Below are 18,615 nucleotides of genomic sequence, written 5' to 3'. Positions count from 1 at the left end.
AGTATGATGCCATTTCAAAAAGAGGCTACACTAAACAGTTTAAGAAAAAGCAGGGGAATCACAAATTAAAAGTCTAGATGATAGCCTTCTAGGAAGGAGAAAGGAAGAAGGGATCAGGAAGAAGCAAATAGGAGTCTTAAAAAGTGGTACTGATCAATAAAGCTGGGGGAAAAAAGACAGGGAATGTACGTATGCTTTTTACTAATAGTCTTTAGTGTGTGTGTGTGTGTGTGTGTGTACTTGCATATATTCTTTTGATGTATGGTATGTTTCAATCATGCATGCACGCACACATACACTACAGAATCTAGGGCAACGTCTGCTCGTGCCTACAAAGTCCATCCTACTACTGGAGAAGCCACTTAACCATCTTTGCATTGTAGATGCTTAATATATAATTGTATAGCTTTATTTTAGAGTAATACTCAAAGGAACAGCTCTGGGAGTCATGTTTTTCTGGGGCCAGGGTGAAATGGAAATTTCTCTCATGCAAATTTTTACAGTGCACCAGAAGCTGGAGAGACTATAACAGAAAATCCAAGATAAACACACACACTGACATAAAATTTTTCAAGTCACCTTGGGAAAACTTTGTTAAGTTACAGCAAAAAGCAAAGGTAGCATTTCTAAGGAGAGTTAACTGGGTTTTACTTTCACCCTACAATTTAAACTAAATGACACCAAAACTCAAACCCTGGCTGGTAAGATTTGCAGAAGCCGGGGGGGGGGGGGGGGGGGGGGACACGTCTTCTCTCGACTACAAATCATTGAATACCCAGGAAAACTTCGATTTATTGAGAGCAGACCAGATGGAGCGCTATTGCTAGATATTACAATGTTGATCCTGATTCACAGCAGTCGAGCAGTTAAAAGCCTTCTATATAAGGCGGTGTTTCAGGTGAAGGAAGACAATTAGAAAGGGAGGAAGTCTATCCTCTTTCCCATCCTCCACAGCTGCTGGAAACCAACTTTGTTCCTCCGACTGAATCACTGCTAATTCTAAGCTATTGGCTTATTTTCTTTCCCAAGGATTATTTTGAATATTTGGATGTCTACTTTACTCACTCTTTTCTGTCTACTGCTATTAGGAGTTTGGTAAATAATCTGATTTAGCTCAGATGCTTTACTGACAGGATATCCTGTATCTAGTTAACTAAAGCTAGAGGAAAGGGTGATTGGACAATCTGAATGCACATTATTTTTAAAAGGAAAGGAAAAGACAAAAAAGTCAACGAGGCTACAGGCCCTTTATCGTCTCAAGTAAACCAAAACAATATGATACCGAACTACCTCCCCAAATATGACTCATTTACAGATTTGACATTTTTACTTCCTACACTCTGCTCATGATCTGGAAATGCAGGTGCCACATGGGATCATGGATGAGGTAAACAGCTTTGAGTTCTCCCTTTAGCAAACAAAAAATGGGAAATTAAATTAATTGCTGTTCTTGAATGTTTTTCCCTGAGCAAAGTTTCACAGATTGCTTTCTTTTTTGAATAAAAGCTTTATTGAACTATAATGCATACCATAAAATTTTACCCTTTTATTTATACAATGGCATATTTATATTTACATATATAAATATATTTTATTATATTTTATTTCTATATTTTAATATTTTATGTATAAATATATAAATGTTTTATTTATAAATATATAATTATATATAAATATATATTTTATATAGAAATATATTTTATTTGTATATTTTAAATTTTATATATTAATATATATTTTAATTTATATACATATAAATATATACATAAATATAAATATACCACTGCCTAAATAAAAGGGTAAAATTTTATGGTATGTGCATTATAGTTCAGTAAAACTAGAATCTGAGATTTGCAAATGTTAGCCACTATATATGAAAAATAGATTTAAAAAATTCTTATGTATAGCACAGGGAACTATATTCAATATCTTGTAATAACCTTTAATGAAAAAGAATATGAAAATGAATATATGAATATATATGCATGACTGGGACATTGTGCTGTACACCAGAAATTGACACACTGTAACTGACTGTACTTCAACAAAAAAAAATTTACCTTTTTAAAGTATGCACAATCCAGTGAGTTTTTAGAAAATCCAAACTTGTGCATCTATCACCACTCCAAATTCCAGAACATTGTCATCACCCCAAAAAGAAAACCAGTACCCATTAGCAGTCACTCCCCTCCTCCAACCTCATCCCCACCCCCCAGCTCCTGCAATCATGAATCTACTGTCTCTATAGATTTGCCTATTTGGGGCATTGCAATAAATGGAACCATATATCACATAGCCTGTTGTGTCTGGTTTCTTTCACTTAGCAAAATGTTTTCAAGGTTCATCCATGTCATGATATGAATCAGTACTTCCTTTTTATGGCAAATAATATTCCAGTGTATAGATATACCATAATTTTATCCATTAGCCAGCTGATGGACATTTGGGTTGCTTATTTATGATAATGAACAAAAGAAAGCCTTGGAAGAAGAAGAAACTGGCCTTCAGCTCAGAACTCAACCCAACCAGGGATTAATAAAGACAGCTACTGTGAAACCCACATTTATACCCAATTCCTGTAGACCACGTTACTCCTAGAGAATGTTAATAGAAATGTTAGCTGTGGTAACATGGGGTAGAAGAAATTTTTTTCTTATACCATTAATAAAGAAAGAAGAAGGGAAACAGAATTAAAACATAATGAGTAATATCCTCCAATAGGTGAGCCAATAAACAAATTGTGGTATACCAATATACTAGAATACTACTCGGTAATAAAAGGAATAAATTATTGATACATAAAACATGGACGTGTCACCATGTACTTATGCAGAGCATAAGAAGCCAGACAAAAATGAACACATGATATGTAACTGCATTACATAAAACTCTAGAAAATACAGATGCTTCTAGAGTGACAGAAAGCAGACCGGGGGCACCTGAGGATGGGGAAGGGGAAGGAGAGATCGCTATTGAGCACCAGGAAACTTTTGGATGGATATATTATTTTGATTGTAGTGATTATTTCATGGATGTATGCAGCCAATAATCATCAACTTTAAATGTGTATCATTTACTGAATGTCAATTATACCTCAATAAAGCTGTTTAGAAACAGTGCTTTTAAAAAAGTGAGTATACCTCCCCAAAAAGTGTTTGAAGGTGTGGAAAACACTGCATATATGGTCTCAATTAGTTTTATAACAAGTTAAATTATTCTCATTTTACACACAAGGAAATTTGAATTCAGAAAGTACAGTAATTTCCTAAGGTGGTCACTGCTGGTATTAGGCTGAGATCTCGTCTTCTTCTTCTTTTTTTAATGGAGATATTGGGGATTGAACCAAGGGCCTCGTGCATGCTAAGCTACCACTGAGCTACAACCCGCCCCCCACCCCCACCAAATCTCTTATTCTTAACCCCAAGGTCCGTGCTTTTTTCACTACAACACATTGCCTCTCACAGTTCCTGTTATATATAGACCAAACTTTTTTTTCTGAAATCCTTGGGTCCCATTTCCCAACTTAGGGAATTTTCTAGTCCACAGAAGAGGCTTATGTTTTAGGGTGGTATTCCAATTTTGTTTTCTTTAGCCTATCATGCTATGCTGTCACAAATGCCTCTCTAATTATGGGGATTTATCTGATTCAGTTGATTTATTCATTCTCAGTGGATCAGAGTGGTTAATCTGGATTAGATTGAGGCAAGTAAGCCTGGCCTCTAGGTCAAAGGAGTGAAAATAATTCATCTGAGATTAAAAGCAAGTTGGACAAAACCAACAACTGGCTGCTCAACCCACTGGGAGTGGATCTTATACTTTTTAGGGACAACAGTCACTCCTTTGATTATGGGAGTCCCAGGAAGTTGGACTAGTCAGAGTTGCTCTGAGGTGTCTACCTACTTTTTTTAACACCTCTTTCCCTAAACTTGAACTTTAAGTTGAGGTTGCCGTGCCTTCTCTGAACAGGTCAGGCACAAGGTGGGTTTTCTCACCTCAGTACCTCCTCCAAATCCTTCACCACACAAACTCTGTCCAAATACTATCAATTGAATCTGGGCCCATTTGAACATGGGCTATAAACTTGATTAAATAATATTAATGAAAAAGTGAAAGTTGGTTAAAATAATTTTTTTGGTGAGAGCTAGATTTGGGGGAGAGAGAGGTGTTATTTTTTTCATGTAAGACTTTCATGAAGGTTAACAGTGTTGGATATTCTCCATTTGCTCCTCCAAACCCATCCTCCATCCTCGGAGACTAAAATTTGGACTCAGCAGCAGGCTGCCTTGTTCTTTCTTCCAGTTGGGATGGGTCAATGGGGAGTACAAAAAGACAGGAGACAGGATAATCATTTCAGGATATGTTTCCCGGTATCCCTGCCTGCAGGGTCATTATAATCTGGCTACACCACTTTCCTGGAGCCACAGCTCCACTCAGGAGGGCCCTCTCCTCTCAGTCCTCATCCCTTCAGGTCGATGGGTGGTAAAGGAGCCCTGAAGAAGCACACTCTCCCCTGGGTTTCCCTATACTCTGCCCACATCCTTGTAAATATCCTCTTTATTAAACTCTCTTAAAATTAATTGACTGGAGGATGACAATTGTTTCCAGCACAGCTGACATTTTCTGAGGGCTAATAGTATGCTTGTTCAGAAAATGAACTTACCCCATGTCCTCAATTTTTTTTGAAAACACTGACATTCACAGGGTTGATATTAAGCCCAGACAAAGATAAAAGAGTGGTAAGGTGAGGTATGGAGGGGTGTGGTCAAACAGCACCGATTCAATACCTTCCTGCATTGGCGATTTTGTAAGGCAAAGACATTTCAAATGTGCAATCTATATTCACATAGATTTGCAAGATTTGCAAGAAGGCAGCGGATATATTTCTCAGATTTTTAAAACTGAGAGATGTGAAACATTCAGCTTGCTACATCATGCTTCTTTATGCTTACAAATCATATTTCCATGGAGACTTTGGCCTTTTTGCATATGCTATTCTACTTAGACTGAGGCTGTAAACTACTTTTTTTTTTTTTTGGTTCTAATGATTAAATATAAAGAAAGGGATGTTTGCTACGATAAAAACTGCCTAAATATAAACAACAAGTTCCTACTGTACAGCACAGGGAGCTTTACTCAATAGTTTGTAATAGCCTACAATGAAAAAGAACCTATATGTGTGTGTGTATAACTGAAACAGTATGCTCTGCACCAGAAACCAGCACAGCACTGTAAATCAACTATACTTCAATTAAAAAAAAAAAAAAACTGCCTAAATGGCAACTCTAAGAAAAAGAACAGATTTCAGAGGTGCCATCTGTTTTCTTTCATTGAGAGGCCTTGTCATTTATAGTGAAAAATGCTGCAGAAGTGAAGCGGTGCTCCCTGTGTCATGCACAAGACAGAATCTCAAGCAGATTTTGATGAGTTAGAGTTTATATCAAAGATGTAAGTCCACTAAGATAAAAGACGGATCTTGATCACATCTAAGCCCAAAACAACTAGCCTCCCACCCCCAGAATCACCTCAGCTGTATCATTCCCAAAGGACACATGAGAACTAGAAGAGCTACTTTAAGGTTGATTTTCTTTGATGAAGCCAAAATGTCATTTAGCACAAATCTGTAAAGCTCTTTTAAAGGAAAAACCTAAAATGTTGAACTATTAATATGATGCTTTGTTGATGTTGGCTTAGTCTGTGTTACTGTGTGTGTCTGTTTGCTATAGATTAGGACAGGCGATAGAAAAAAAGGAATTCCTTGAATTAACCCGAGCCAGCGAGGTAAGATCTATCCCTGTGTTTGTTGTGGGTATCTATTAGAACTTAGAGTATTTGAAAGGGGATACCAAAAGAAAATCCGGGGACACTGGCAGCTTTCCTTTACTTCTGCATAACACCAGATGGCTCTTACAAAGCTCTCACTTCTTATTTTCCCAATGAGTGGTAATTTCATTCTTTCAGCTCTTCCTGGCTCAATGCAGCGTATCAATGAATAATACCATCTTGCATTTGTACAGCATTTTACAATTTACAAACTGCTTTCCTGATCTCAACTGATCTGTACTGCAGTTCTGGGCAAATATTATAACCCCCATTTTACATCTGTGGAAACGAAAGCCCAAAGGTATCAGACAGAATTCTTTTAGTAGCAACTTGAACAAGGTTAGGTAAACAAGGGAAGTATATTGGCTCACATCAACTGGATTGATGGACGCCAGTTGTTAATGGGCTCTCTCTTTCCTTCTCTCTCTCTTTTGCTTCCCCTCTGTGCATGAGACTTTACTCTCTCAGCAGACTGAAATATGGTCTTACATGATTCTTACTAAGCTAAGACTAGAAAGGATGGGACCTCTCCTCCCTCAACTTGAGTTGGAAAATTCCAGAGAAAGAATCTATTGGCCTTTGCTGGGTTGCATGTCCACTCTTCAAACCAACTCCTATAGCATGAGGATGAAATACTATGGCTTTCCTCTGGCCAGTACTACCAAAACAAACAAAACATAGACAAGGAATAGACATAGCCAGTGAGGAAACCGTGAGGAGGGTGTACGTACTGCATTAAACCACTTGCCCAAGGAGCAGAATTAGAACGACTTCATAACTGAAACAGACAGCAAGCCCAACCCTCTCCCCTGAACTTCCAGCCTGTCACTACCGGGACCACAAAGGTGTTACCGTGCCCCTCTTTTCTACACAGTCACCAGTGTGGTCTGGTTCAAGACTAAAACTTGAAAAGACTCAGATTCTCATCCTGAGCCTGTCCCTTGTCAGCTGTGTTCCTGGGCCAGTTACTTAACCTCTGGGAACACAGTTTCCTCCTTTGTAAAATAAAGTAAACAATTTCTGCATCACAGGGTCATCAGAAGGATAAAAGGGAGATAACGTACTCCAGATGACTTTGAAAATTATCAAGAACTGCCTTAAGGTTTATTACTAAAATTCTGTATGTAAATCTTACAGAGGCTAGAATTACACATTAACATTCTTCAGCTGTAATCCTCCCTACCACTCTCAGTTAGAATCACTTTGGTTCTGACATTTTTACTCTTTCCATTTTAAAAAGTATAGTTCAAAAAGAAGCATCAAATGGTGTCACAAAATGAAAAGATTCAGTCCAGAAGAGAAGTTTAAGAACAGATGGTTTAATGGGACTTACCACACTCACTTTTCAATACAGATTAATCAGGAGATGGAAAATTTCCGGAAGACCCACAAGAAACCATTAACAGTGGTTATCCCCAGGGAGTAGGCTAGAAATTGGTGTTTGGAAAGAAACTCTCTTTTTCATTTATTCCTGTGTCTACCACTTGAATTTTCCAAAAAATCTTACACATATATTCCTTTCATAATTAAAAAAATTAAAAGCTTGGTTATCGCAGAAAAGAAAAATAGTATATACCTAGTATAGTGTCTGACACATAAAAAGCTTTCAATACATTCTTGCTCATTGATCAAACTAGGTATTTCTAATTACCACCTATCTGGCAGAGTAAAATCAACTTCACTAGAATAAAAGCCAGCTTTCATCTCTGTGAATGTATGTTTTCCATTAGTCATACTGTGAGGAATGCACATCACCAACTGCTGAGGATAGGGTTTTAAACTCTTCCACTTTCAAACACCAAAACTGAAACCCCCTTCTTAGCCCCCAGTTATAAAGCACAGTACATCTGGATGACGCTCAGCTCTGTTGCTGCTGTTCTCATAAGCACATTCATTAACATCAGAGGATGCTAGGCTTCTAGGAACCATTTTATGTTACAGCTGGGGGTTCGCACGACATTTTCTAAGAAATTAAAGGTTACACGGCAGCATATGCCAAAGCTAAACGACAGATTTAAATAGCATTTTTAAAAAACGCCGCAACAGCTACGAGGTTTGAATGCTGGGCACTGGCTAAGTGCTATACTGGTTGCCTAGTTACATCCCTGCAAAAGGTCAAAAAAGATGTCTCTAAATCTAGAAGGAATTAAAAACCTCAAAGTTTCACCATTAAACCAAGTACTGTGTGTGAACTCCTACACAGACATCCCTGAAAATAAGTGTCCATCGGACTTTGATCAGATGGCAGTCCTTGGGGGTATCTAAGGAGACAGTGTAATAAAAGATCTTTCTATATATGAAATTTTTTACCACGGTCACATTTCACTAAAGTTATGACATCTGAACTCTCTCCATTTTATCATACCCATTGCGATCTGCTAGTACAGGATATTAAAAAAGTTTCCAACGTAGTTGCTACAACTTCTATCCCATGGGAGGTGGAAAAAAGTCCAGTGTTTTAAAATCATTAAACTTAAAAAAAAATTTTTTTTATTGAGATCAACTTTGCAAATTATAGGCCAGTCTCTAATCTAATAACAAAAACTATGCATCTTAATAATGAACAACTAGTGTCTTAACACTCAGAGACGTTCCTCTTTCATCTCCTTGAGAATTTCCTCATTAGTTCTGCCTGGCAGACACTTTAAGTCCTAATATTTTTTTTTCTCAGGAATGGGACAATATAGAACAACAATTTCGGTCTAGAAATTTAACATGAGTGCATTAAAATGGATGAGACTTCTTCCAGAATTTGAGGATAGGGAGAAACAGTCTTTTCATTTTTTTCTTCCTCTTGAAGTTCAATCAATTTTTTTTTGAGGTAAAATTCACAAAACATATCATTAACCATGAAGTATTTTAAAGTGTACAATCCAACAGCATTTAGTACATTCATGATGCTGTGCAGTCATCATGTCTATTGAGTTCCAAGACATTCCTGTTACCCCCAAAGAAACCCTGCACCCAGAGTAGTTGGGATCATCTGGATCTCCTATTTACATTTACTCTGTAATTTCTCTTTGGAAAGAAATGAAAGAATCTGAGTTTAAAAGACAGCATAAGGATTCCATCTGCTTTTATTTCTTCCGGAACTTATTTGTTTCCCAAAAAATCCAGCAGAGGTTCAAATCTGAAAGGAGACTAGTCTTAACAAGATGAATCCAGGAATGAGAGTCCGAGAAGGAAGGAACGCCAGAAAGCGATTGAGAAGAATATCAGAAAAACTCACAATTCTATCCGAGACCTATACTTATCAGAAACCCAGATCCTATCTCCATGACTGACAGTGTTCAATCTTTTTTTTGCAAAGAAAAAAAAGAATTGAAAGAGAATTCCTTGTACCTGCCAACTAGAACAGTTTGGAAGATAGGAAACAAGTAAATACATTATTAAAAAAAAAAAAAAAAAAGACCACCAGCTCCTAAAAGTCAAAGCCTATTCTGGGGAAGCTAATGTATTCCTCTTTCAAGAATACTTACAGTCCTCTTTGTCCCAGTGGCTTAGAGAATAAAAATCTCCAAATAAAGGTCACAGAAATGTACGAAATGAGGGCTTTCAGTATTTCATATTTTCAGGCTGGCTGTGTTACAGGTGAGGACAAGGAGGGTATTAGGGAAACGGGGAAGAAGGGGCTACTTAACTTACATCAGGGTAAGAAGCTCACCCTCTACCACTGGGAGTCAGGAAGTACCAAGTTCTTAGAGCTGGATAAGACTCCACCCTAAACCCCTCCCCTAGGGCATTCAAGATAGTCTTCCTAATACTTTTTATCTATTTCTGAATATTCCATGCTATCTCTTAGGGGGGAATAGTTCTCTTTTGTTATACAAAAGGCAGGATTCAAGCTAAGAGAGCTCCATGGGGCTTGGGCAAACTTGGGTTTTATAATTTCCATACATGCTCACATGCTGAAAAAGATTCAATCATATCCTATGGTCACCTCAATAAGAAAGCCACCAAAGCTGCGGTCATCACAGGCATCACGTAGGAGTGTGTGGATAACGCTGGAGAACTGAAAGGGCGGGCTGTGAAATCCAACACTCCATAAATGTCGCTGGTTCTTCTAAGTTGATTTTAGATAAACATGTATATGTGGATACAGATTTTCCAAGGGTTAGGTTCACCCTTATCTTCAACCCAAACCCTGGGGGTTATTGTCGTTATTTAATCTCTATCTTCATAATTCATCAGTATAACAGTCCCTTTCCACTGGAGCTGCTTTTAGACATCTAGGAGACCAACGGTCCCAAATTGCCCGGAACTCCAGCAGTTTTAGTACTGAAGTTCCTAGATGCCAGAAAACTCCTTAGTTTTGGACAAATCAGGACGGTTTGTGACTCTACTGCTAGCCTGAAGTTTGGCACTCAGATCTGCATTACTGAAGTGTCTAAAAAGTGGACAGAAGGGGGACTTGATGCAAAAATAGCTGCAAAACTCAAAATCTCCATCAAAAATTGTGGCTATATTCTACTCCAGAGATGGTTTTTAAAAAAAAATAACCCAATGATCCATTTCACTCTCTAGGCAAGCAAGCAGTGGTTGCTTACTTTGTGGGGATGACCTATCTAATGGATGCCAGAAATTAAACCATACTTAGAAATTAGCTATAATAAATGCCACTACAGTAAAGTTCTGAAATATTATGCTATTTCCCCCCCAATTTCCACATTTTAGAGCGTAATAAATAAAGCATAATGTGACAGGCAGCCATAATGGCATAAAATAAAAATCTCACATTTCTTTGGTGCTATTCGAAGACCTGGGAACCTGCACATTGTAGGCAAACTCTCCAGAGTTGGAGAAATGCCAAAAGCAGCACACTCTCCAGAGGCCACACCCATAGTACCAGAAAGTCTGGCCAAGAAAGGAGCCCTTGGACTTCAACCTGTCCCCTTGATCCAATGCCAAATACTCCAAGACAACGAAAAGCCTTCAGTGCCTGTATCTACAAAACAGGATTTGCAGAGTCAAGACAAGAACTTGCTTCATCAACTTGGGAACCCTGACCCTTCTCAACACTATACAATGAAATATGGGATAATCCTATCTCTGCTACCCAAGGCATATCTACCATTCTGAACAATTCATCTCTTTTACTTTGTAGTAGGCAGCATAAAAACCCCCAAATAGGTCCATGTCCTCATCCCTGGAACCTGTGAATATATAACCTTACACAGAAAAAGGGACTTTGAATGTGTGATTAAATTAAGCACTTTGGTATGTGGAGGGTATCCTGGATTATCTAGGTGTGCCAAATCTTATTACATGAGTCCTTAAAGTCAAAGAACCTTTCCTGGTTGAGCTTAGAGTTAAGAGGTATGACTATGGAAGAAAGAAACACAGAGATGCAATGCTATTGGCTCTGGCAGTGGAGGAAGGGGGACTCTAGAATTCTCCCTTAGACCCTCCAGAAAGGAACACAGCTCTGTCAATACTTTGCCTTTAGGCCAGTGAGATCCCTACAGAACCTAACCTGTAGGACTGTAAGATAACCTATTTGTATCTTTTTAAATCACGAAGTTTGTGATAATTTGTTACAGCAGCAAACAAGAAACAAATACACCCTTCATCACTGCCGTTCAATTTGCATAATGCCTTAGCAGTATTTTGCTTTAAATCCCAGTACTTGACCATTTTTTACCTAGTGTTTAATTTGCTTCTCTGTACAGACAAAAAATAGATTTGGTGCTAGAGCAAATATACTCAAAATCCCTCCAAGAGTGCAAAACAATATTTCCTTTTACATGTCTATTTTGTTTAGTTTCTTTCTTTAGTTTGTTAGCACAGAGACCACTTACGTAAGGAACTACTTTGCATAACTGAAACCAGTAATTTTGCAAGAAGCAAAAATGCTTGTAGGTAAGTGTGAAAACAACAAATAACCTCTTTAAAGGTGTGTAAAGACACAGTAGTTCTCAATGTGTCCTTTGGGCGCCCTGGATGTCACAATGGCTGGAAGATACCACTGGCCTTCTGTGAGCCAAGGACAGGGATACCAAAGAATACAAGGAAGAACTGTCCCATTCAACACACCAGCAACCCCCATTGAGAAACTCTGCTTGGATTGATTTGAAACATTTAAGGACATTCATCAGTATGAAAGGTATCAACACCAACATCAGACACGGAACTTGAAATACTTATAAAACAGTCTTCATTATTAATAATATTTGGTAGAACATAGGGATGTTTCAGCCCTTACCTGAAAGATAGTAAGTCCTTAACTCCAAAAGAACCTCATTAAGGGGTAGCAAAAGCTATACATGGTCTTAAAAGCACACACACATATGCACACATGCCTTCCTTCTAATAATAACTAGACCAGAGAGTCTCAACCCTGACTACACATTATAATCACCTGGGGAGCTCTTAAAAACTGTAGATATTCAGACCCATCCCCCAGAGATTCTGGTTCAACTGACCTGGGTAGGGTCTACATATCAATGTTTTTAAACACTTCCCTGGAGATTCTGATGCATTCAGGATGAAGAACCACTGCTCTCTACCCAACCATGAGCAGCCTACTGGACATATCCACCTTTGCGGCCACTCCATAGATTTGTATCTGTTCCTCTCTTCCTGTATCTGTAGCTCTCCCAAAAGAGATGGCTGGGGGTTTTTCTAGATGTCCTCCACTCCTTCACTTCTCATCTTTAATAAGCAATTCCATCAGTTCTCCCATATTCAGCCCATCACTTCCAAACCCAAAGCATCTACTAGTCTCCTTTCCACTAGTCTTGCTTTACTTTTTCTCCTAAGAAGGTTCTGACTCAAGTAAATACTAAATACTTGTTGAATGAGTAAATGAATGAATGGCTAGCTTCAGTAAACTAAGTTAGGTTAAAAGTAGGTTTTATATTTTATTTGCATTTTGCTGTAGCCACTAAATAGTTAGGTAAATGAATAATTAACAAATATATGTATTTATATGGATGACTGAAACATTATGTTGTACAACAGAAATTGACACAACATTGTAAACTGACTGTACTATAATTCAAAAAAGTTTAAAATTCAGTGGTAAATTCAAGCCACTGTCATATAATCCAGTGCGGAAAGGAGAGAAGCAGGTAGGGGTATAAGTGAAACAATACTGGTCATGAGTTGATAACTGTTGAAAGTGAGTGACAGGGATATGGAAGTTCATTATATTATCCTCTCTATTTTGGTATATGCTTGAAATATATCAAAATGAAGTTACATTTTAAAATAGGGGTGGAAATCCACATCACTGACTAGAGGAAACTGTGTACCATGGTTGGGTAGAGCAAACACATTATCACCTGTCTCAGCCATACAGTGAACTTTCAAATCTACAACCAGATTCACATAGCTTTAGCCATTTTCAAAAGCCAATTCAGCTTCTTCAAGAAGCCCAACTAATATCAAATTGAATTTTAAGGTTATTGTTGTTGCTGCTGGAATAGCCCTTTCAATGTCTACAATCAATCTGTTAACGACAGGGTTTATCCTTCTCTGCCCTAATCTGCTCTGACATCTGTCTTATACCACAAACAATCAATAATGTTTGGTGCTATAAGGATACATTCTGTTAAGGCGATGACCTCAAAGGCTCTCCAAACTCAGGTTTTCAGAAGAACATGGGGGAAATCTGGGTGATAAATCTGATTTTAACTATCCTCAAGGAGAGCCTTTTTTTCACCTTTAAATTTTAAAGTTGTATCATTATTGCTAAAGATTATGAATGTTTCCTTTTGATCAATTTCACATGTCAAACGCTTTCATCTATAGGATTACTTAAAATTTTTTTCCTCTTAACGTTCTGGTTAGATTCAACATCCTAGAAAAAAGTATTTCAGAATTCTTACCTCTTCAGTTTCCAAAGCCGGAGGCTCACTGGCAGATCTGGCTGTTGAGAAAGCAGAGAAGAAAATGTATTTAAAAAAAAAAAAAAGGTGGAGGGAGAAATAGCATGATACACAAAAGCTGAAAAAGCAAATAAATGTTTCTGAAAACAGGGTTTGGTGGTGATGGCTGAGTAGCTCTAAGGGCAGAGGAGCTAGCAGGTTCACATTTCTGAGTCAAGAAACAGACATTTTTGTTAACTCTTTTTCTTTGAAGAAACAAGATTTGTGAAAACAGGAGTCCCTTCCTTTGTGTCTGTGTCCCCTAGCCGACAAGAAAACATGACAACACAAAGTCGGCTTGGGAATGTGTTACAGCGGGCAGAGTTCTTGGTAACAGAGGCTGTGAACTGGTGAGTTGAATACGAACAAGCCTTCCTCCTGACCTAACTCACTTAGCTCCCAGCAGGACCAAAGTAGCAGATGTGCTCTTGTTCCAGGTGTTAGGGAAAGAGCTGGAGTTCCATTTGTGTGCATCTAGCCCTTTAAGAGGGTAGATGGCACAAGTTAATGATTAAAAAACATCTTTAGCATCCAAAGCTGGACACACCTACACCCCTAGCAGCTAATGACCTCTGAGGATGTGGAGTAGAGTTGGCCTGTTTTTGCCTAGCATGAGTGTGGTTCATATCTGAGAAAGTTCCAATGCAGAGAAGCTTCTTTTCTCCTGAAAAGATACCTAGCACCAAGCTCAAAGGGAATTGCCCAAGCCTCGGGTAGTGCTTTACCACTTCTATTTGTTGTATCTCAGAACTAAGATGTACCTGGCATTTAGAATATTAAGACTGAAGGTAGAAATCAAACTCATATTGGGTCCTAAGACCAAAAGAACATTGGTGTCTCTGGAGATCGCCCAGTGCTTAAGGCTGGCGTGGGCGCTGAAATCTCAACCAAACTGATTATGTTCCCAGATGACTATAAGGGACCATATGTTTTTAAATGAGACAACGTTATTAGAAAACCATTATCTCATGATAATGACAGCAAGGGGAAAAAAAAAAAAAAAAACAATCCAAGGGCAAAAAACAACCTATTTTCAGAGAATAAACCCTAGGGATAACAATGATTAGTGGGACTTGCAAAATAAGCCTTGAAGGGTGCTCTGAGCCCAGCACTCTCATACATTATTGTGAGAGCACAAATCGGCCCAGCCTTTCTGGAATGTTCTCATCCATAGTGTTAGTGATGTCACTTCTTGACTTTACCCCCCAAGATGCAGAATATAGACAAGGAATTATTACCAATGTGTTAGAAGCAGTCTAAATATCAATAACACAACCTACTAAGTAAAACAGAAAAAGTCCACACGATGGCACTTTGAAATGATAAATACAAAAAAATTTAAATGATGAGGAAAAATACACACAGAATAAAGTTATGTGAAAAGAGAATACAAAATTATACACACAGTAGGATCTCAGCTAATTTCCTAATATCTATATATTTAGATTTATGATATTCTTCCAGTATACTTTCTGTAATATTTCATGTCGTATTCTTCAAATATATCACATAATATTTTCTACTAAATGCTATACATAATATCTTCCTGGTATACACTTTTCTAGGAAAAAAGACTGGAAGAAGATACCTCAAAATGTAAAAAGTGTATTATTCCTTTTGTACAGAAAGTGGAAGTAACAGAAGTGGCTAGATATGCCCCAATGTCTGCTTTTCTTCTTCTTCTTCCATGCTTGTAATAGAATTCTAAGCTAGGCACATACAAGTCAAGGAAAACTGCTTTTCCCAGCCTCCCTTGTCACTAGGTGTGTGGCCATGTGACAGAGTTCAAGGGGTGGCTGCAAAAGTGATCGGGGCAACTTCGGGGTCATGCTCTCCCCTTTTCAACTTCCTCCCCTGCTGCTAATTACTCATGGCAAAAATCCGCCTTAGACCATAAAGCAAGGGAAACATGCTAGGAATGATGGAACAACAAGATAGAAGGAGCCTGGGTCCCTAGATGATCTTGTGGAGGAGAGCTAGTTTATCAGCCCTGGACCACCCGTCTCTGTACTGTTACATGAAAGAGAAATAACTTCTAACTTCTGTCACTCCTGTGAAATCAGGTCTCAGTTACATGCAGTTCAACCAACAACCTAATTAATGGAAGGGGTCAGTCTTAGTTTTTCTCTACACTAAGTATTTTGCAAATTTTCAATGATCACCATGAATGACTTTCATCATCAGAAACTGAAGTTAAGCACCGTTTACTGATCTTAAAAAAAATTAAGACAGCTTAGAATGAAGTTTGGGTAACATGAGCCTTCTTCCCACATATGAGAGGAAAAATGAAATCTACAGTTTTGGCTAGGTATTACACCATACGTCAGGATACAGATCACACAAAACTCCCTGTGTTTGCATGACCATTTAATCTCACCCCACAGCACTTTATTTCTCACCTTTTGAAAAATACTTTTAATAAGGAAAAGTTGTATAACTTTTCCTATAAAATCTGCAATAGGAATACTCTTAAAAAAAAACCCAAAAAACTCTAGTCAGTGTATTACAATTATCCATTTAAGAGAATACCTAGACTTTTTAAATTTTTAAAGTCTTAAAAACCAGTTTTGTATATGCACTAAATCATGCCTTTAATTTAAGGGTGTTGCTTGTTCTCCATATAGAATCAAAATGAATCACTCCTTAGTAATCCCATTGGCCTAATAACTCTGTTGACTGTCCATCAGCCAAGTATAGGCTTTGATTTACCTTCCCCTGGAGTGGTGACAGATTTGGCAAAGCTCACATAACCTCCCTGGTCTCCTCTGTGACCCATGGCCCTGTATTATAAGATAACTGTCCAAGATAAAGGGGTCCTGTCTACTCCATAAAACAGAGAAAAGAGACTTGGTCTACTTGGGGATCAGATCTGAAACAACAGCCTCACAAAAACCTTACTGGAATAATGCACTGAGGGCCCTTCAAACCTGTAATAATGTTATGCCAGTGCCAGTTGGCACCTTTCAGAGGCTCATTAAAGCCCTGTGCACCTGCACACAAGACACTTCCCAGGTAGAGACTTTGGAGACTTATGTGTAATTATATATCAGATAAAGGACCTATTTTCCCCCCTCTTTCCCAAGAGAATGCCAAATGGTCCTCTTCTCCCCTGTGACTCACAACACCCAACATTAACATGGTTAACTTATATTCAGTAACAAGGGGAGGATGCCAGAGTTTCTTCTCTTCCCTCTCGGAATGACTGTGCCAGTGTGTTCTCAAGAAACCCCTAAACTCTCTCACACAATAGTCAAATTGAAGCTGACAGTCATCGCTCTGAATTCTCAGTTTCTCTCTTACAGGAACATAAGCAACCCAACTCCACAGGCCTGATTACCATGGTAACAACATGCACTGTGATTAAAAGTGTGTTTGTTTTTTCGAAAATGACTCACAGATTGTTCCCCCAGAAGCCCCAGACACACAGGTTTCTGGCTGGTTTATAAAATCATCCAAAGTTTTCTTGCAAGTTTCTTACTTCTATTAGCAAGACTGGTGGGATGGAGAGTCATCAAATCAAATATGCTCTTCTCCTTAAGGTTGAAAAAAAACCCCACTTGGTTCCTTAAACACTCCAAGATTAATCAATTTAAAACTCAGGTTACTAATGAAATTAATTTGAGTTTGTACACTGGAGATAATTAATCTGTTCCTAATTTAAATAATAAAAGTATTTCATAATGTAGTTTTAGAGACCCAAATGAAATAATCAGGTGAAATAAAATCAGCAGTAAAAATATCAAATAAAATAGCCTAAGTCTGTGCATATTTGTTCCATCACATATAAAGTGTTATAAAAGAATAAATGTTAAGTATTAATACCAAGATGCTTTTGAAATAAGATCTAAAATGAAGGGATTTATTTTTAAAAGGAAACGTGAAAGAGTCCAGATATTTGGCAGAATTGTGGACTTACTCCCATCTGTTTATCCATACATATTATTTAAGATCTTCAATGTACTAAGCACCATTGTTTATAACTGAACATTGCAATAGTGCTCAGGGAAGACTATTTTCTTACTGGAGACAAAAGCCATGGGCATGGCCTAGTACATCATCTTATCTCAGATGCTTTGGGTCTCAAGGCACCATTCTGGGTAAGTGCTCAGTGAGAGTGACCATGACGTAATGATCACATCAGGCCGAGAATTCACAATCCTGACTTGAGCATCAGATTGACTCTCTTCAAAAAAATAGACACTGGTAGTTTTGGTATGTTGATTTCCCTCTGTATGAAACTGAAACAAACCTTATTTTAAAAGAAATTTAAATTATAAATTTTAATATAAATCTCTTTAACTTAAAACTGTCTTCTGACGCTTACTTACAATACAACATATAATAAGCATATGCACACATACACACACAATGACATATAGTCATTAAAAATTACTATCTCCAAATTGCTACACATGTTATATGCTGTTACCAATAATATTTTCTCTCTAGAGTTTGATGGGATAACTAGAGTGTATTAATCAGGATAGGTGAGGTTTTACTGTGGTAACAAAACACGCCCCTCCTAAATCTTTTAAGACAGAAAAGTTCATTCCTCACTCTCACTACGTGTCCACTGCAGGTCAGTGGAGAGACCATCTCTGTGTTGTCGTTACTCTAAGACCCAGGCTTAAGAGCTCAGCCACTGTTTCCACACTTCCATCACTGCCAATAGCCAAGGAATGTGCTCACATTCTGGTGCTTATATGCTTCTTCCTGGAGGTGACAAACATCACTTCCACTCACATTTCACTGGCCAATGCAAGACTTACAGCCACACCAAACTAAAGAAGACACAGAAGTGCAAGCCTATCCTGAGTTGGGAAGGAAAACAGGACATACTTATGACTAAGCACATGTATTACTAAACAGTGCAAACCTGAGACTGTCACTTAATGAAGTCAAAACACTGACAACTGATAAACATTTT

At 38.0% G+C, this 18,615-nt stretch overlaps 1 long non-coding RNA gene across 1 annotated transcript in view; it reads right to left on the bottom strand.

The window, feature by feature from the left end:
• Positions 1–18,615, bottom strand: part of GNG2 (G protein subunit gamma 2) — a 117,306-nt gene that overhangs the window by 87,685 nt on the left and 11,006 nt on the right. Inside the window, exon 2 of the long non-coding RNA XR_837367.3 lies at positions 13,650–13,690. This is a non-coding gene — a long non-coding RNA (G protein subunit gamma 2). The remainder of the gene's footprint in view (positions 1–13,649; positions 13,691–18,615) is intronic.

The sequence above is a fragment of the Camelus dromedarius genome, chromosome 5, assembly GCF_036321535.1.
Source record: "Camelus dromedarius isolate mCamDro1 chromosome 5, mCamDro1.pat, whole genome shotgun sequence".
Lineage (NCBI taxonomy): Eukaryota > Metazoa > Chordata > Mammalia > Artiodactyla > Camelidae > Camelus > Camelus dromedarius.
The sequence above is the reverse complement of the archived record's forward strand: the minus strand, read 5'-3'. Positions and strand labels throughout refer to the sequence as shown.